Consider the following 21,710-nt stretch of genomic DNA (forward strand, 5'->3'; position numbering starts at 1 on the left):
TCCGCCCATCCCCTCTCGATCGCTCCTGGCCAGTGACGAACTTCCTCCCCTGTGAAAATGTAAACACAGGAGGAGGAAGTGATGTCACACTCCTCGTGGCGGTCTTTTTGAACCGGACAGCGAGGAGTGAAGACGTTCAAGTAAGTGCACCAACAGTCCACTGACACATAGGCACACATTTCACCCCAGTCACCCCCCGATCGGCCCCCCGCCCCCCCCCCCAGTCACAGTGTCACTAATGCAGTGTTCATTTATTTATTGATCACTACATTTAGTGTCAGTTGTGACTGTAAAAAGTGTCAGGGCAGCTAGTGTTAGGCCCCTTTAGGTCCAGGGTAGCCCCCTACCCCCCTAATAAAGGTTTAACCCCTTGATTGCCCTCCCAGTTAACCCTTTCACCCCCTTTTACCAGTGTCACTAAGCGATCGTTTTTCTGATCGCTGCAATAGTGTCACTGGTCCCGCTAGGAAGCTAGTTTTTTTTTTTAGGTTCAACGCCAGGTTTTTATAGCGTTAGGTACCCCGATATATAACCTAATAAAGGTTTTAACCCTTTGATTGCCCCTAGAGTTAACCCTTTCACCAGCGATCGCTGCATAAGTGTCACTGGTGACACTGGTTAGCCAGTTAGTTATTTAGTTATTTAGGTTCCCCGTCAGGTTTTTATAAAGCTTCAGGTACCCCCATATAAATACCCAATAAAGGTTTTAACCCCTGATTGCCATTAGTTAACCCTTTCACCAGTGATCACCGTATAAGTGTTACGGGTGACGCTGGTTAGGTAGCTCGCTTTTTATAGCGTCAGGGCACCCGCCATTTATTACCTAATAAAGGTTTAACCCCCTGATCACCCGGCGGGTGATATAAATTTGGTTTTAGGGTCAGAAAGGGTCTGCGTCGCCCCAGGCAGTGCTAGGTTAGTGCCAGTACCGCTAACACCCACGCGCAAAGCATACACCTCCCTTAGTGGTATAGTATCCGAACAGATCAATATCTGATCTGATCAGATCTATACTAGCGTGCCCAGCAATTTAGGGTTCTAAAAAAACGCATTGTTAGCAGGATCAATCCAGATACCTGCTAGCACCTGCGTTTTGCCCCTCTGCCCAGCCCAGCCCAGCCCACCCAAGTGCAATATCGATCGATCACTGTCACTTACAAAACACAACACACATAACTGCAGCGTTCGCAGAGTCAGGCCTGATCCCTGCGATCGCTAACAGTTTTTTTTGTAGTGTTTTATACAGTCGCTGACAGGCTAGGTGCTTTTTTACCTGTGAGTCTCACTACTGTACCCCTAACTTTCCCTCAACATGGGCACACATAAATTCATGCGGATGCGGGCTTATTGGTCCACGCATCCGGCTGACCACATGCCCGTGTTCTCTAACTCCATGTCCAGGAAACGATACGAGCAGATCTTGCGGTTCATGCACTTCAGTGACAATGAACTTTGTCGTCCACGTGGAGACCCTGAATACGATCGGCTCTACAAAATTCGGCCCCTCATAAACCACTTCAACCAACGTTTTGCAGACTTGTTTACTCCCCATCAAGTTGTCTGCGTTGATGAGTCCCTGGTTAAGTTTACTGGTCACTTGTCATTCAAATAGTACATTCCCAACAAGCGTACCAGATACGGGGTCAAGCTCTATAAGTGCTGTGACAGGGCCACAGGCTATGCATGGAGCTTTATGGTTTATGAGGGTAAAGATAGTTACGTAGAGCCGGAGAACTGCCCTGATTACATAGGAAGCGCTGGCAAGATAGTGTGGAAATTGGTGTCACCCTTATTCGGAAAGGGGTACCACTTGTACGTGGACAACTATTACACCAGCGTGCCACTGTTTAGTCATTTATTTGATCATCAGATTGGAGCATGTGGCACCGTGCGACCTAATCGCCGGGGCTTTCCCCAGCGGCTTGTAGATTCCCGTCTTAGGCTGGGGGAGAGAGCCTGCTATCGGTGTAATAATTTGCTCGCTATGAAGTGGAGGGATAATAAGAATGTTTTCGTTCTTACCTCCCTTCATGCAGACACGACGGTCCAAATTTCTACGGCGACTGGTATTGTGGAGAAACCCCTCTGTGTCCACGAATATAACAAAAATATGGGAGGGGTGGACCTCAATGACCAGATGTTGGCGCCGTATCTAGCTTCCCGTAAGGCCAGACGCTGGTACAAAAAAGTGTCTGCTTACTTATTTCAATTGGCTTTGCTGAATGCTTTTGTGCTATACAAAGCTTCAGGCGGGACATTAACCTTTCTTTTCTTCCAAAGAGAGGTTGTCACAGAGCTTCTGTATCCAGAGGGTTCTGCACCTCACCATTCCCAACCAAATGCAGTAAGCCGGCTGCATGAGAGGCATTTTTCTTATGTCCTTCCGAGTACCCCTACCCAACGAACCCCCCAAAAAAGATGTCGTGTCTGTAGCAAGCGCGGATTTAGGCGTGACACCCGTTTTTATTGTCCACGCTGTCCTGGCAATCCTGGTCTTTGTCAGGGTGAGTGTTTTGAACGCTACCACACACTAGTGAAGTATTAGCGTAGGGTACAGCATTTCACAGGCTAGGACACACTTACACAGGGTCTCCCAAGATGCCATCGCATTTTGAGAGACCCGAACCGTTACAGTTTACAGTTAAAAAAAAAGTGTATAAAAAAAAAAAAAAAAAGTAAAATAAAAAAACCAAATAAAATATAAAAACCAAAAATAGTTGTCGTTTTATTGTTCTCTCTCTCTCTCTCTCTCTTCTCTCTAATTTTTTATACTTTACTGTTTACTGTGTTATTGTTAACCATTTTTCATGTTTTCAGGTACGCCATTCAGCTGCAGCGTGGATTTATTTATCTTGACAGCAACAGCGTTTGCTCCCACGATACATAAAGCCGTGACTCCAGTGCTGTAGGAGGTGATTTCACCACCACAGTTAAAAAAGAGCATATATGCCGAAGCATGGGGGCATAAGGGGTGGAGGAGCGATTTTGCTCCTAATGCCGCGTACATACGGTCAAAATTCTGACGGAGGGCTTGCCCGTGGAAAAGTTTGAACGTATGTACGCGGCATAACTTTTTTGCGGGAGGATGCCCCCATGCTTTGGCATATATATATTTTAGGCACAGGTTGTGTTAAAAAATGTTTTATTTTTTACTGTTTTTTTGGCAATTGCTTTGCAGGTATGGTATGGTAAGGTTTTACTGTTATACTGGGATGTTACTTTGTTTTAACGTTAACCATAATTTGCTTAGCAGGTACGCCATTCAGCTGCAGCGCGGATTTATTTATCTTGACAGCAACAGCGTTTGCTCCCACGATACATAAAGCCACGACTCCAACGCTGTAGGAGGTGATTTCACCACCACAGTTAAAAAAGAGCATATATGCCGAAGCATGGGGGCATAAGGGGTGGAGGAGCGATTTTGCTCCTAATGCCGCGTACATACGGTCAAAATTCCGACGGAGGGCTTGCCCATGGAAAAGTTTGAACGTATGTACGCGGCATAACTTTTTTGCGGGAGGATGCCCCCATGCTTCGGCATATATAAATGGTGCATGTATGTCCATCATTAGAAGTGGGTGGATGAAGGGAGGTATCTAATGGTGGGCATACCCACCGATCAATCTCTTTTTTTTCGTTCAGACAACATGACTCTCAGTAAATAGCTTGGGGTGTCTACTTTCCAAAATGGGGTAATTTGGGGGGGGGTTTGTGCTATTTTGGCATTTTATGGCCTTCGAAACTGTGATAGGTAGTGAGGGGTGAAATCAAAAATTTGTACCCTTAGAAATCCTGAAGGTGGTGATTGGTTTTCGGGGTGCCGTACGCGACTAGACTCCCAAAAAGTCCCACACATGTGGTATCCCCATACTCGGGAGAAGTAGCTGAATATATTTTGGGGTGCAATTCCACATATAACCATGGCATGTGTGAGCAATATATCATTTAGTGACAACTTTTTGTAAAAAAAATTATTATTTTTTTTTGTCATTATTCAATCCCTTGGGACAAAAAAAAAAAAAATATTCAATAGTCTCAAGATGGCCCTCGGCAAATAGCTTGGGGTGTCTACTTTCCAAAATGGGGTCATTTGGGGGGGTTTTGTGCCATCTTGGCATTTTATGGCCGTCAAAACTGTGATAGGTAGTGAGGAGTAAAATAAAAAAATTATGCCCTTAGAAATCCTGAAGGCGGTGCTTGGATTTCGGGGTCCCGTACGCGGCTAGGCTCCAAAAAAAGTCCCACATATGTGGTATCCCTGTACTCAGGAGAAGCAGCAGAATGTATTTTGGGGTGTCATTTCACATATGCCCATAGCATGTGTGAGCAATATATCATTTAGTGACAACTTTGTGCAAAAAAAAAAAAAGTTTGTAATATTCCCGCAACTTGTGGCAAAATATAAAATATTCCATGGACTCAACATGCCTCTCAGTAAATAGCTTGGGGTGTCTACTTTCCAAAATGGGGTCATTTTGGGGGGTTTTGTGCTATTTTGGCATTTTATGGCCTTCGAAACTGTGATAGGTAGTGAGGGGTGAAATCAAAAATTTGCACCCTTAGAAATCCTGAAGGTGGTGATTGGTTTTCGGGGTGCCGTGCGCGACTGGACTCCCAAAAAGTCCCACACATGTGGTATCCCCATACTCGGGAGAAGTAGCGGAATATATTTTGGGGTTCAATTCCACATATAACTATGGCATGTGTGAGCAATATATCATTTAGTGACAACTTTTTGTAAAAAAATTTTTTTTTGTCATTATTCAATCCCTTAGGACAAAAAAAATAAATATTCAATGGGCTCAACATACCCATCAGCAGTTTCCTTGGGGTGTCTACTTTCCAAAATGGGGTCATTTGGGGGGGGTTTGTACTGCCCTGCCATTTTAGCACCTCAAGAAATGAGATAGGCAGTCATAAATTAAAAGCTGTGTAAATTCCAGAAAATGTACTCTAGTTTGTAGACGCTATAACTTTTGCGCAAACCAAAAAATATACGCTTATTGACATTTTTTTTACTAAAGACATGTGGCTGAATAAATTTTGCCCTCAATGTATGACTAAAATTTAGTTTATTCGATTTTTCTTATAACAAAAAGAAGAAAATATCATTTTTTTTCAAAATTTTCGCTCTTTTTCCATTTATATCGCAAAAAATAAAAATCGCAGAGGCAATCAAATACCATCAAAAGAAAGCTCTATTTGTGGGAAGAAAAGGACGCGAATTTCGTTTGGGTGCAATATTGCATGACCGCGCAATTACCAGTTAAAGCAGCGCAGTGCAAAATTGTAAAAAGACCCCTGGTCCTTAAGGTGTTTATTGGTCCGAGGCTGAAGTGGTTAACTAACAACTGCGTAGTCATGCAACTCTGTACCCAAACAAAATTGAAGTATTTTTTCCCCACAAATAGCTTTGTTTTGGAGGTATTTGATCATCTCTGCGGTTTTTATTTTTTGCGCCATAAACCAGAGTGACAATTAAAAAAAAAAAAAAATCTTTAACTTTTTGCTATAATAAGTATAGCAAAATTATATATATTATAGTGTCTTTTTTATTATTTATTTTTACTAGTAATGGCTGCGATTTTTATTGGGACTTTCTAGGAGGAGAGAGAGAGAGGTGTTCATACTTAGTATGAACACACAATCTTGTCTCTACTCCCTGAAAGGACTAGGATCTGTGTGTTTACACACACAGATCCCAGTTCTCGTTCTGTCACGAGCGATCGCACCCGCTGGGTACACACCCCTAATTGCCAAAAGGCAAAGCAACATAAGGGAAAGTCATTTTGCCCAGCCGTACCATTCTGCCACAATAAAATTGCAGCGGCTGATCGGCAAGCGGTTAATTACCCTCAATATGTCCCCATCACTACTCCCTGCACCTGAAGGTATCAGGAGCCTTGAAAGGTGAAAACATTGTGGGGTTGAGTTACTAAAATTGGAGAGTGACAAATCTGGTGCAGCTATGCATGGTAGCCAGCTTCTAACTTCAGCTTGTTCAATAAAGCTTTTTGACAAAAGAACCTTATAGCTGATTAGTTTCTCTGCACCAGATTTTGCACTCAGATTTCGTAATCAATCCCTATATATCAGTAGGTGCTTTAAAGCAGAGCTCCACCCAAAAGAGGAAGCTCCACTTGTTTGCCTCCTACCCCTCTCCACTGCCACATTTGGAAAATTTTGGGGGGGTACCTGGTTTTGGCAGGTACCTGCTCCCACTTCCAGCTGATTTTGCTGTGGTTAGATCAGCCAGAAGTTCCACCCCCCTCCTTTCCACGCTGCTGGGCCATTCACAAAGCGCAGCAGGGAACAGGCTGTGAAGCTGCAAGGAGATGGCAGTGGTAGCACCCGTCAGTCGATTGAAAAATCGGCTGGGGTGAAGACGCCGCTGGATTAGTGGACAGGTGTTGTAATATTTTTTCTGAAGGAGCCTGGAGCTCCGCTGTAAGTATTATTATACGTCCAGGCTATAGTGTTTTTCTCATACAACAATCTCTGCAGTTTGGATCTCTAACTTGTGTGGAATACTTGAATAAAGAGCTTCTAAACCAATAGCGTTTCAGAAGAGACCAGCATTCCCTCGACTGTTTTTTTTTTTCATGTGGGGTCGTAGAAAATCATCTACCAGTCGGCTTGCATTAGCTGTCTGGTGGCCCACTCCAGAGATGATGGGTCTTCCTAGGGGCTTTGCTAAGTTCTTGTGTACTTTAGGTCAGACCTCAAAATTTTTTTTTTTTTTTTTTTTTTTTTTTTTTTTTTTTTTTTATTTATATCAGGAAATGGGTCCACACAGACCAACAGATTACAAACTTTCCACATAGTTTACAGATAGCGAAACAATATCTGAAGTACAACATCAAAAATCCGTTGGCATTATCGCCAAGAAGATAAACAGCAGTATGTGGATTCGGGATTTCACTTCGTCCTGTGGTCTCACTTCCCAGTTTCTTTTTAACTAACTAGGTATCCCTATCGATACCACTGCCAGTGTACGGGGGAGGGGGGGGGGAATAGGTGAAGCGTTGGGGAGGGAAGGACAGAGGGGCGAAGAGAGGACAAGGGGGTAAAACGAGTATGGGGTACAAAGGGGGAGGGAATGTAAGAAGGGGGGGAGCAAGGTGTGCTACCCAATCATGGAGTGCGCATATGACCATACCGAATTACAGATGTGGGGCCCATCTCCATGGCCCCCAGGCTCAGCGGATCTTGGGTGCTGCATACAGTATTACCCGTCTGTGTCCACCCGTCTCAGGGCCTGGCCCTCAGCCGAGTATATGAACGCAGTCCAACCTTGCCAGGTTTTAGTGAAAGTCTCTTCCCTATTTTGCGCTGTGAGGATAAGATCCTCCATTTTCCTAATGTCCTCCACTTTACGCAGCCAGATATCGGCGGGAGGGGCGATTTCCAATGGAGCGGTATGCAGGCTTTAGCCGCATCAAGTAGGTGGCGGATCACCGATTTCTGGTATTTCCTGTCGGGCACGTCAGAGGCATGCAAGAGATAAAGAGCTGGGTCGTCTGTGAGAGGCAGGGCCGTGAATTGTTGAATTGTCTCCCGCACCACTTTCCAAAAGTGTGCGAGTTTCGGGCAGGACCAAAAGATATGCAGCAGAGTCCCTTTGTCTGTGAGGCATCGCCAACACAGGTCTGATGTATTCGGGTAGAGCCGATGGAGTACTGAAGGGGTCCTATACCAATGTGAGATAATTTTGTAATTTGTTTCTTGGATCTTGGCACAGATCGAAGATTTGTGGGTAAATCTGAGTATACGCTGTCTCTTAGTGCTGTTGAATTGGCAATCTAACTCCTTCTCCTATTTAAGTAGGCCCGGAGGAAGAAAGTCTGCTGAGGGAGAGTTTAGAAGATTATAAGCCAGTGAGAGTGTGTGCGACAGGACACCCGCGTCAGTGCATAGCACCTCCAGGGCCGTGAGCGTCTGGGCGTCTCTCCAAGGGGGTGGGATCGTAGAGAGGAAATGTGTAAGTTGGAGTGCCCTCAGGAAGTCTAGTCGGAACGGGCCTGCAGGGTCTAGTAATTCCGCCGTCGTTTTCTAGCGCCCCCCTGTACTAAAGTGGGATGCTTGATGTAGTCCCGCCTCCCCCAAGTTCCGAAGACTCCCATCGTAAAGACCTGGAGTAAATAATGGGTTGCCTATGATGGGGTACAGGGGCGAGCTTGGGGAGGAAAGGGGCGTTTGCGAAACTATCCGAGCGCAGACCTTCGCCGAGGCACCAATCAGTGGGTGGCGTTTGAGCACACCCGGCAAATCCGAGTAGCACCACGGCATCCTCCGGAGTGGAATCGCACTTTGTGCCTGTTCCAGCTGGGCCCACAGCTTGGTGTCCTGATGGCGGCACCAATCTATGAGCCTCCCCAGATGAACCGCTTGATAGTAGGCTCGAATATTTGAGACCTCAAAATTTCTGCACACACTTGGCAAGTGGAAAAAAAACTGAGGGAGAGTGCGGAGCTGCCTTAGAAGGGGAGGGGGTGGGGTCAAATGGGAGCCATTAGCCTCCCAGTGATCGCACAGGAAACTGGTAAAGAGAAGAACCGTTGGATCACACAGAGCAGGAATCTCCCTGCTGTGACAGCTTGTATTTGAATTGCCCAGCGGCCTCAGTCAAAGTTCCACCTCCTATGACAGACAGCACACTGGTCCAATCCTTGGAAATTGAAGTAGTTTGATGTCTATTATAGGAGCCAGTCCAGGAGGAGGGACTTTGCTTGACTGTGGCCATCAGGCAAATTAAATCCAGATTTCCACTCTGTTGATCCGGCCGGCTCTCCTCGCTCTCTGATCCCTGTGCACTGATGGACACGGATAATGTTGTTAATATTTATAATTTAATTCTGCATACATTTTTTTTTACAGATATTCACAATTCATGCAGCCGGTGAAGTCATCAGCGCATGCGCTCTGAAAGGACAGCCTACCCGCGCTGTCTCTTCAGAGCATCCAGTCCACCTCTGTAATGCTTAACTGATGACCTGTAAGATATATATATTTTTTTTTTTTAACGCGTCCCCCTATAGAAAATGTAGGGTACTGTTGTTGCCATTTCATGGGCTCATTAAAATTTAAGGTTTGACTGTGAAGTATCTATTTACTCGGTGCAATCACATCTTTTATATTTTGCCAAAAAATTGGGTAATTTATTCCATTTATGTGCCCTAAAATTAACTTAAGTGTATTTTTTACTGACATTTTGCAGTAATACCATGTAACATAAGAAGTACCCCCCATTTCATTCTCTAGGGCAGTGATCGCAAACCTTGGCACCCCAGCTGTTCTGGAACTACATTTTTCCCATGCTGCTCATGCACCCTGCAGTGTAATTGAGCATCTTAGGAAATGTAGTTCAAAAACATCTGGGGTGCCAAGGTTCACCATCACTGCTCTAGGGTGTCTGCTTTTAACAAATATATGGTTTGTTTGTTTTTTTGCAATCTTCAGATCTGAAATTATTTTTTAAACATGGCTGCAAAAATGGCTCTGGCATTGAAAGAGTTAATGTAAGAGTAGAAGGCAGATCTACTTAGATGGAAACATAACACTTCTCTTCAGAGAAGCCTACCCCACCCACACCTAACTGTATTTTCATTTTCTCCATCAGCTCACCCCCCACAGTTATTACCTTTTGTTTCAACTTGACCCTCCCTTCTAGATTGTAAGCTCTAACGAGCAGGGCCCTCTGATCCCTCCTGTATTGATTTGTATTGTAAGTGTACTGTCTGCCCTCATATTGTAAAGCGCTGCGCAAACAGTTGGCGCTATATAAATCCTGAATAATAATAATAATAACAATATGCATGTACTATATTTTGGCAAATGACCAAACTGGCATTTTTACAAAGCTGAGTTTAGGGACACTCCGCACAGAAAAACAGTAGGCAGAAGGAATACAATCGTGGATCAGGTCCAAGATCTGCATTTACATCAAGTAAAATCTCACAAATACAGTTAAAACTAATTTATTCAAATATTAATGATTCTTGCATTGGCTGCATAATCAAAAGAATATGAAATTACTGAACCACTAGATCACTATAGAGCCCCTTGGGCACAGTCTCTACACAGGACCACTCCTCTTCTCCCAGCACTGAGCCCCTTCCATTGTAATTCAGCTGTTACATGGTCAATGTCAGGGCCAAGCATTGGGAAAATGGGGATCTTAAAGTGTCACTGCAGGGTTACCCACTGCATATATGTAAAGCAAAAGTGAACAGTTACCCTTCCACCTTTCTGTGTTGGGGAAAGAAGAAGAAAAAAGAAAAAGAAAAAAAAAAAAGCTTTGCTGCTCCCCCCCCCACTGCAAAATGCATACTTGTTTCACCCGCTGCATAAGGTTTCCTCCTGCCAGGCCCTGCACCCAATATATACACAATACTGTGAAACAGTATTTGCCCCTTCCTGATTTTTTTTATTTTTTGAGCATATTTGTTACACTTAAATGATACAGATCATTCCATTTTATTACGCAAAGATATCCTGAGTAAATACAAAATGTGTTTTTTAAAAGGATGATTGCATTTATTAACCACTTCAATACTGGGCACTTTCGCCCCCTTCCTTCCCAGAACTTTTCAGCGCTGTCGCACTTTCAATGACAATTGCGCAGTCATGCTACACTCTACCCAAATTAAATTTTTATAATTTTGTTTGCACAAATAGAGCTTTCTTTTGGTGGTATTTATTCACGACTCAGTTTTTTATTTTTTGTGATACAAGCGAAAAAAGAGCGGGAATTTGGAAAAAAAAAACAAAAAAAAAAACAATATTTTCATCTTTCTATTTGAAAAGAAATCCAATAAAATCGAATTGTCATAAATTTAAGCCAAAATGTATTCTGCTACATGTTCTTGGTAAAAAAAAAAAAAAAAAATCAGTTTGTGTATAATAATTGGCTTATGTGATCACAGACATATGTACACAAATGATCATGTACAGATGTGCGCAGGTGACACGAACATGTGTGCAGATAATCATTGGGACATGTGATTTTAGTGGGACATATGTTTTTATTATTTGTGCGTATACACTAGGTTGGTGATCAGTGAGTAAAAAGCTGTAAAAAAACAGCTCATACTCACTGATCACCAGCCGGCTGCAGCAATCTGCTCTCTTCTCCTCACAGACAACTTCCGTGTGAGGAGAGGAGAGCTGATTGCCTAGGAACCAGCTCTGTGTTTACCTCACATGATGGCTGTGATTGGACATGGGCGTCACGTTATCAGGTGAGCCAATCACAGAGCCCTCCTGCCAATCGGAGATGCGCCGTGTCACACGAGCGCATCGGGATCACACCACTGCGCGGGCATGAGCGCAACCCCCCTCCTTCTGAGGGATCCTCTGACTGCCCTATTGACTGCTCCCACTCCCCCAGGTACAGGTTCGCGTACAAGGGGGCACACAAAGTCCCCATCGCGACCCCCTGCACCTGGAGGAAGTGGGAGCCATCAAAGGTAAAGTGGTTGTGTTGTAAGATATATTCCAGGGAACCCAACAAAAATTCAACCATTTCCATCATACCTGCCATCCCAAAGGATGGCACGCTTGATGTTTGCTAAGCCATGTCATGTGGTATGGAGCTGTATAGTGCCTCCACGTCGATTGATACCAATATCGACGTGGAGGGAATACACAGACCATCCAATACCTGCAACAAGTGAAGAGTATCATGTAAATAGCTTGGAATATTGATTACAAGAGGACGTAAATATCCATCCACAAAGGCACTGAGATTTTCAGATATTGACCCGTTGCCCGATACAATGGGTCTACCTGTAGGGCACTGGATACTCTTGTGCACCTTAGGTAACAAATAAAACGTGGGAATTTTAGGTTGTTTAATTCTAATAAACTCCCATTCGGACTTAGTGACAATGTGCTGATTAAAGGCCCGATCCACCAAGGAATAAAATTCCTGGTTGAATCTCACGATTTTATTTGCGCTGATTTTGCAATACCATTGTTTGTTGTCCAGTATTTTCGTGCACATATCGACATATCCCATATTATCCATGATAACGATGTTGCCCCCCTTATCAGAGGGCTTTATCGTTATGTCTGGATGATCCTTCAGTGTTTTCAGAGCAACTTTTTCCTCTGCTGAAAAATTATTATCCGCACCCAAGTGTGTAAAAAGAAATCAGTTTCCTTCTTTAAGTTCCAATTCAAACGTATTGGCATTTGTAAAACTAGTAGGCACTGAAATATGTAAAATGAAGACCACCAACATGGGTGCTGATAATTTTTTATTCGTTACCTAAGGTGCACAAGAGTATCCAGCGCCCTACAGGTAGACCCATTGTATAGGGCAACGGGTCAATATCTGAAAATCTCCGTGCCTTTGTGGATGGATATTTACGTCCTCTTGTAATTATTATTCCAAGCTATTTACATGATACTCTTCACTTGTTGCAGGTATTGGATGGTCTGTGTATTCCCTCCACGTCGGTATTGGTATTGGCTTAGCAAACATCAAGCGTGTCATCCTTCGGGATGGCAGGTATGATGGAAAAAATGGTTGAATTTTTGTTAGGTTCCCTGGAATATATCTAACAACACAACCACTTTAGCTTTGATGGCCCCCACTTCCTCCAGGTACAGGGGGTCGCGATGAGGACTTTGTGTGCCCCCTCGTACGCAAACCTGTACCTGGGGGAGTGGGAGCGGTCAATAGGGCAGTCAGAGGATCTTACCCCTTTTATGGGCAGGGTCAGTCTCTGGCTTAAGTTCATTGAGGACGTCTTGCTCATATGGGATGGTCCTGCTGAACAATTGACATTATTTCTTAGTCATTTAAATACAAACTACTTCAACCTGACATTTACAATGTCATGGAATGAATTTTCCATAACCTTTTTGGACGTAAACATCAACAAGGACACCATGGGTTGCATAAGCAGTAGCTTCTATAGGAAACCTACAAGTGGGAATACTATCTTGCACGGGAATAGTTTCCACCCCAAAGCATTGGTGACATCCATCCCCTTTAGTCAATATCTGCGAGTACGCAGAAACTGTACGGATGATTTAATATTTAGAAAGGAGGCCAATGCTTTGAGTGACAGATTACTTGTATGAGGATACTCAAAAACTTGCCTAAAAGGGATTGTAAAGTGAATTTTTTTTTTTTTTTTTTTTTTAATAACAAACATGTTATACTTACCTCCACTGTGCAGCTCGTTTTGCACAGAGTGGCCCCGAACCTGCTCTTCTGGGGTCCCTCGGCGGCTGTCTCTGCTTCCTCCCGCAGGTGCTTCTCACGTTCATGCAAGCTTCCTTGCATGGTGAGAAGCATCTGCGGGCGGGCTCCCGTGATACAGCCGGTGGCTGTAGCCGCTCGCTGTATCACACGGCCCTGCCCCCGGCGCTCCGCATCAGTGAATGTGATTGACAGCAGCGCAAGCCATTGGCTGCATTGCTTTCCATCCATCCAATCAGCGGCCAGGCTGAACGGTGGAAAGGACATCGGGGGACGAGCGCGGGACTTTCGAGGGGTGAGGTAAGTAAAACAGAGGGACTGTCAGATGTTTTTTCACCTTAATGCATAGAATGCATTAAGGTGAAAAAAACATTTACCTTTACAACCCCTTTAAAAAAGGCATACAACAGGGCCATACAGAGACCTAGGAAAGATCTGTTACAAAATCCCTCATCAAAAAACAAAAGAACAAAGCCTATTTCTATTATCACAAAATTTTCCAACCAACAGGACAAATTTAAGAAAATTGCTAATAAATATTGGCATGTTCTGTCCATGGACCCAACTATTGGTCCATTTGTGAGCAAGAAACCCACTTTTACCCTTAAGCGGGCAAGATCATTGAGGGACCATCTAGTTTCTAGTGAGTTTAAGAGCCTGGGTGGTCGGGATCCCTGCAAAAAACCTGGTGCCTTCACCTGTGGTGGGTGTAGATATTGCAGTTACATGAATACAGCACAAAATATCACACTTCCTAACGGTGCGCGGTACTGCCCTAGACATTATGCAAACTGTCAGACAGTGGGGGTCGTGTACTTATTGCTGTGTGACTGTCAATGCTTCTACGTAGGGAAGACATATTTTGTCAATACAGACATGTAATCCTAGTCTTCCTCTGGGAAGACATGTCAGTAATGTACATAATGGCATCACTCCTAAGATATCATTTCTAATATTGGATAGGTTACATGCAGGGATAAGAGGCGGGCACTTAAATAAATTACTTCTCCAATCAGAACAGCGCTGGATTTTTCGCTTGAATGCTACCAAATCACCAGGCCTAAATGGCGCAATTTCATACAGGCCTTTCTTGGAGGGCTTTTCCTCTGGGGGCTCCGAATGGGAGCTTCTCGAGTGAACGACCCTCCTTAGATCAGTCTGGTTCCCTAGGGACCCCAAAAATGGGAGTTCAGCATTAGGAGTTCCAAATGATAATGGATTTTTGTATTTAAAGAAAAATTCTTTCAAAAAATGTTTTCACATGTGGGAGTTGACAAGTCTGCCTAGAAATGTCTACTCCCTTAGATTTTCATATCTCTTACCAGCCAGGATCTGCCTGTATTGCATAGAGAATCATAGAGACTTAGTAATATGATGGATTTTTGTATTTAAAGAAAAATTCTTTCAAAAAAAAAATTTCTGCTATAAGTCGAATGCACCTTCCAATAAATATAAAATAACAATAAATAACAAATACATTTCCCTCTGCAAGCAGTATATATTTATTACATTTTTTTTTTCTGACAATTTATGGTTGATCCTGCCAGATGGCAGCATGGTCAGGGCTTTTCCTCCCCCTTGGAGGTGGGGGATACCGGATGGGTTTTCGGAGAAAAATCATTGTAGTCCGTGTTTCATTTCACCAATTGTCACTCGGCGCAGGTGGGGCCGGTGTCTGCCCTATGGGCGGGCCCGACCTTCCTTTGTCCCGGCAGTCTGCTTGCGTTATGCGAGCGACCATGCCGTATCTGTGTGGCGGGTCGGTGACGCGGGCCGGCCTTGCGCATGCGCCACCGCCGTGGCATTCACGCCTCCCCGGCGTCTCGGTGGAGATTGCCATTGGGGTGGCGTGCACAATTGCGGGGGGTGTCGCGCACCACCTACCCAGGGGGCACCTAACTCAGTGGGGATACGCCTAACTCCTGTGGCTCTCCAATCTAGGAGATACAGCTGGGCTGAATTGGCCTAATCAAGAGCACCATGTGACGCCTGTATTTAACAGGCTGATCACAAGTGCTCTCTCCTGCCTGCAGCTGATCACAGGTTTTGGGACAGAGATTACCTGGTAAGCTACATGGACATATATACAATATGCTGTGGCTGTTAGAGGCATGTGTGACACACTGTGACCTTTTTCTCCAAAGCCCACAAGAGGCGTTTTTCTTTCGAGGAGGACCATGCAGCAGTGTGGAACAAGGTGCCCAGACTGGATGCCGCCTTCTCCCAGGTCTCAAGGTCCATGTATCTGTCCTTCGAAGACATGGGAGTTTTGAAGGATCCGATGGACAACCGCATGGATCTTTTGCTCAAGAGTTCATGGCAATCAGTTATAAGCCAGCAATGGCCACAACTTGTGTAGCCAGGAATTTAGAATATTGGATCAACCAGCTAAAGTCGCATATAGCTGCAGATTCCCCCAAACAGGAAATCTTAGATTCTTTTCCTACCCTGACTGCGGCAGTTGCTTATATTGCAGACGCCTCAGCTGAGGGAATTAAGATGCCAGCCAGGTCAGCAGCTCTAACTATTGCTGCAAGAGCCTTATGGCTTAAAACCTGGCCCGGTGATTCGGCATCAAAGAACAAGCTGTGTGGGTTACCCTTTTCGGGTGACCTTCTCTTCGGCCCTGACCTCGATAATATTCTTGACAGGACAGCCGATAAAAAAGAGATCCTTCCCGGTCAAAAAGAAAAAACAGGTACCAAAACGTCTTTTTCGACCTCAAAAAACTCAGGATCAAGACAGCAAGTTGCAGGGGAGAAGAAAAATTTGGTCCGCCCCGAAGCCAAAAGGTAGAGGCGGAATTCTCTTCCGTCCTCCTACACAGGCCGAAAAATCTCAATGACTCGTCTCTGTGGGTAGGCGGAAGACTACAAGAATTTCTTCCGCAGTGGTCAGGGATAACTTCAAATCAGTTTATTCTGACCACTCTCTCACAGGGTTACACACTCGAGTTTGCCAACAAACCCCCCCCCCCCCCCCCCTAGAAGGTTCTTGATTACAAACACCCCGCGGGACTCGTTAAGGGCCCTGGCCATGAAGTCCTCTCTCGAGGAACTGATGCAGCAGGGTGTAGTAGTACAGGTGCCCCTGCAAGAACAGCAGGAGGGGTTTTAGTCTCATGTTTTTCTAGTAAAAAAGCCGACAGGAAAATTTCGGTTGATTCTCACCCTAAAACCTTTAAACGAGTCCATCAGGTACAGAAGGTTCAAGATGGACTCAATTTTCTCAGTCAGGAATCTGCTGACGCCAGGTTGTTTTATGGCGTCAGTGGATTTATACCTGCATGTTCCGATCTCGCCCCAGTCTCAGAGGTTCCTCAGGCTGGCGGTGAGGTTGGGGGGTGTGGTTCATTCATCTCCAGTTCAGAGCTTTACCCTTCGGTCTGTCATCTCCCCGAATTTTTACCAAAGTGATGGCAGAAGCTTTAGCTCTGCTGCGACTTCAGGGAATCGCAGTTATTCCTTATTTAGACGATCTGCTGTTTTTCGCCCCATCCAGCAAAGAATTGCAGATCAATCTAGGTAAAGCTCGCAACCATTTGGAGGCTCTGGGGTGGATTTTGAGCCCCCAAAAGTCTTCCCTAAACCCATCCCAGGAGATTCAGTTTTTAGGGTATATAATAAAATTCGGCGGATCAAAAGATCTTCCTTCCCTTAGACAAAAAGGACAGGATTTGCGGTGCAGTGTCTTTACTGCAGACCAGTCAAAATCTGACGGTAAGACAGGTTATGTCAGCTTTGGGGGTTCTAACCTCAACAATGCCGGCAGTCCAGTGGGCAAGGCTGCATTTCAGGTGTCTGCAGGCTTTTCTTCTAAGATCTTGGGATCACACAGTGGCATCCCTAGAGGCAGAGGTAAGAGTGCCAACCCAGGTGAAAAGGTCTCTATGGTGGTGGAAGAGACAGGATGTCCTATCAGAGGAGTTAGTCTGGGCCTTTCCAGTCGAGAAAAGACTAACAACCGACGCCAGTTCCTGGGGGTGGGGAGCCCACCTAGGAACACGTTTTACTCAGGGATCCTAAGCCAAAGAGGAGGCAGTAAGGTCCTCAAACTGGAGGGAGCTCAAAGCGATTGCCTTAGCTCTGGAGTTGTTTGTTCAGGATCTTCAGTCCCAGCATGTTCAGGTCCTAACAGACAATGCCACGGCGGTGGCTTATTTAAACAGGCAGGGGGTACAAGAAGCAGGTCGCTCCAAGTACTGGCCATGGAGATCCTTCGGTGGGCGGAAAGGCATTTGTTGTCACTATCAGCAGTCCACCTAAAAGGGGATCTAAACAGGTTAGCGGACTTCCTAAGCAGAAACCCTAGTCGGGAAGCGGAATGGTCTCTAAACCCAGAGGTCTTTGCAATGATTGCCGGGAAATGGGGGCTACCAGAGGTGGACCTGTTCGCCTCAAAAGGAGAACACCCAGGTTCCCCAGTTCTTTTCCCTGGACAGTCACGATGGGTCGCTGGGCACAGATACGCTAGCATATCCATGGGAATTCAGTCTTTGCTACGCTTTCCCCCATTTCAGTTAATTCCGTTAATTTTAAGAAAGATTCAGAAGGAAAGGGTGCCAGTTATACTAATCACGCCCTTTTGGCCAAAGAGGGCTTGGTTTTCGACAATTCTAGGTCTGGCAATCAAGCCTTGTTGGCATCTGCCCCTCAGGCACGAGCTGTTGTTGCAGGGCCCAGTAAACCATCCAGGAGTGGCCAGCTTGGCCCTCACAGCCTGGTTTCTGAAAAGCAGCTCCTTAGGAGCAAGGGTTTTTCCAGCCATTTGATCTCAACCCTTTTGGCAAGTAGGAAAAGGGTTACAGGGGTCATTTACTCTAAGGTTTGGAAGAGTTATAAAACAGTGTTTTTCAGCCCCCCAGGTGCCAGGGAGCCTTGTCTCCATCTTGGAGTGTTTACAAGATGGAGCAGACAAGGGACTAGCAGTTAGTACCCTGAAGGTGCAGGTAGCGGCACTGACAGTGTTCTTAGAAAGATCTGTGGCCTCAGATCCGCTGGTAATCAGATTCTTTAGAGCTCTCAAGAGGTGTAGACCAGCGCCTATTAAGGTTTTTCCTAGATGTGATTTGTCGGTAGTCCTACAGTCTCTAACAAGGGGTCCTTTCGAGCCCCTGGAGGAGGCGCCCCTTAGGTTTCTCACATTAAAGACAGTTTTTCTGATTGCCATTGTCTCTGCACGCAGGATCAGTGAGCTAAATGCTCTGTCAATTAAAGAACCGTATCTGTCCATTTTTCCTGACAGAGTTATTCTTAGAACAGATGCAAAGTTCTTACCGAAGGTAGCTTCAGTTCAGAACCGTATACAGGACATAGTACTTCCAACCTTTTGCGTTAACCCAAAAGGAGATAAGGAGACTCTTTTCCACATGTTGGACATCAGGAGGACTCTGTTTAGTTATCTAGAAAGGACAGAGCCTTTCAAATGTTCAGATTCACTGTTTGTACTTTTTTCAGGAAATAAAAAGGATTTCCAGGCTTCTAAAGTTACTTTAGCTAGATGGCTGAAATTATCTATCTCGGAGGCATATTCCGAAGCAGGGTTATCCCCTCCGGCAGGAATTTGTGCACACTCAACCAGGGCTCTGGCGTCTACATGGGCAGAGAGAGCTGGTGCCACCCCTGAGCAGATCTGCAAGGCGGCGACATGGTCGAGTTTTCACACATTTGTGAAACATTATAGACTGGACCTCACATAGGCCAGCGATCAAGCGTTTGGCAGAAAGGTCCTGCAAGCTGTTGTCCCGCCCTAAGGGGTAAGTCTCTGTTATCCTCTCAGGTGCTGTCCTGAAAGACGCCTTGGGAAAGACCAAGTTAGACTTACCGGTAACTTGTTTTCCAGAAGTCTTTCAGGACAGCAACATCCCGCCCTATTGTATTATGCTACGCTGTGACTAACGTATACGTTTATGTGTTCCAGCCGGGGCCGGAGGTTCTCTTCTACAACTGAGGTGTGGTAGGGAGGTGCCTCCCTTTAAAGTTTGAAGGAAGAAGGTGTTTCCTAACAAGGAGGGAGGAGTCACTATCTCTCAGGTGCTGTCCTGAAAGACTTCTGGAAAACAAGTTACCGGTAAGTCTAACTTGGTCTTTTTATTTATTTTTCCCTTACTACAGATCTACTTGATTTGACCATGAATTACCCCTGAAGAAGAGGTCAACTGGTTATATATACCTCGAAGCGTTGGGTTACTTTTTGTAAAGATCATCTCTTGCAATAGACCTGGTCATTCATTGCTCTATGTGTATATATGTTATGTACGTCTAGTATACATCCAATTTTTTTTGTGTGTAATGCTACTTGTTTTTAGTGGCTTTTTTTTCCTCTCTTTTGTTGAATAAATAATTTCAAATATTAAACTTTTCTCATCTATTAATATAATGCCAGCAACCCAATTTAACTTCCCATAGAGGTTATACACTCATTCCTTTTTTGGGTCTTTTTGTTCTATGATTATAGGGAAGTGGGTTCATTTTGGCATTATATAGATAAAAAGGAGTTGATGTCCACCCTATCTAACAAAGTAAAGCGAGCTAAAAGATAAAAAGCAACATATCATGCTGCAATCTAAAGAAACTCAAGAACAGATGAGAAACAAAGTAACCGATATCTATCAGTCTGGAAAGGGTTATAAAGCCATTTCTAAGGCTTTGGGACTCCAGAAAACCACAGTGAGGGCCATTATCCAGGAATGGAGAGAGAAAACTAGGAACAGTGGTGAACCTTTCCAGAGTGGCCATCCTACCAAATTTTCTCCAAGAGCAAGACGACAACTCATTCAGGTGGTCATAAAAAAACCCAGAACATCTAAAAACTGCAGGCCTCACTTGTCTCAGTTAAGGTTTATGACTCAATAAGAAAGACTGGTCAAAAATGCCATTCATGGCAGAGTTCCAAGAAGAAAGGCGCTGCTGACCAAAAAAAAAAAAAAAAACACAAAGGCTTTTCTCACATACCGTATGCCAAAAACATCTTATTACAAAGACCTGTGAGCAAATATCAAGAGGACTGATAAGCTTCAGGATCTGGATGACTTACCATAATTGATGGCACTCCAAATTCTGCACTCTACCAAAAAAAAAAAAAAAAAAAAGGAGACTGGCCATCAGTTCCTGACCTCAAATTCAAGCACACTTGAGTTATGCAGTAGGGCAATGACCCGAAACACACAAGCAAGTCCACCTCTGAAAAAAACAAAAAAATTCAGGTTTTGGAGTGGCATAGTCAAATTCCAGATTTAAAACCAAATGGGATTCAGTGGCATAACTTTAAATAGGCCGTTCATGCTCAAAAACCCTCCAATGTGGCTGAATTAAAACAATTCTGCAAAGAGTGGGCCAAAATTCCTCCACTCATCACCAGTTATCGCAAAAGCTTGATTGCAGTTGTTGCCACCAAGGCTGGCACAGCCAGTTTAAAGGGCAGTTACTTTTAACATAGGGCCAGGCAGGGTTGGACATTTTATACCCTTAATAAATATAATAATTTAACCAGTTCCCGACCGGCGCACGACGATGTATGTCGGCAGAATGGCATGGGCAGGCAAACTGGCGTACAGGTACGTCCAGTTGAATTTGCCGCCCTGCCATCACGTGCGCAACAAGCGACACTGATCTCTGCTTCCTGTGATTGGAGCAGAGATAAGTGTTCACTAGCACACAGCCCAGCCTCCCCAGTTAGTAACACGCCCCTAGGACACACTTAACTCCTACACACTGCCACCCCCTGGTTAACCCCTTCACTGCCAGTGTCATTTACACAGGAATCAGTGCCGCCATTACTAGTAAAAAAAAAATTATTAATAAAAATGCCATTAAACTGTCCCGTTTTGTAGACGCTATAACTTTTGCGCAAACCAATCAATCGCTTATTGTGATTTTTTTTTTTTTTACCAAAAATATGTAGAAGAATACGTATCGGCCTAAACTGAGGGAAAAAAAATGTTTTTTTAATATATTTTTGGGGGATATTTATTATAGCAAAAAGTAAAAAAAAAAAATGTGTTTTTTTCAAAAATTGTCGCTCTTACTTTGTTTATAGCACAAAAAATAAAAACCGCCGGGGAGATCAAATACCACCAAAAGAAAGCTATATTTGTGGGGGGAAAAAAAGGACATCAATTTTGTTTGGGAGCCACGTCGCACGAGCACGCAATTGTCAGTTAAAACGACGCAGTGCCGAATCGCAAAAAGTGGTCTGGTCATTGGCCTGCAAAATGGTCCAGTCTGAAAGTGGTTAAAAAACTGCATTTTGTATTTAAGTGGATTATCTTTATGTAATGTTACAATTAAAAGTTTGATGATTTGAATCATTTAACTGTGACAAATAGGCAAAAAATAAAAAATAAAAAAATCAGGCAAAATACTTTCACATCACTGCAGGAGAAACCACTGTATTCAACAGAGACCAGGTATTTCACAAATGCCAGAAGTGTGGACATACAGCAGCTTGAGAGTAGTAACACAACACTGCAGGAAAAGTAAGCATATTTACCCCTCTT

Source organism: Lithobates pipiens, unplaced genomic scaffold, assembly GCF_037356315.1.
Source record: "Lithobates pipiens isolate NorthernLeopardFrog02 unplaced genomic scaffold, aLitPip1_a1.2 Scaffold_18, whole genome shotgun sequence".
Taxonomy (NCBI): Eukaryota; Metazoa; Chordata; class Amphibia; order Anura; family Ranidae; genus Lithobates; species Lithobates pipiens.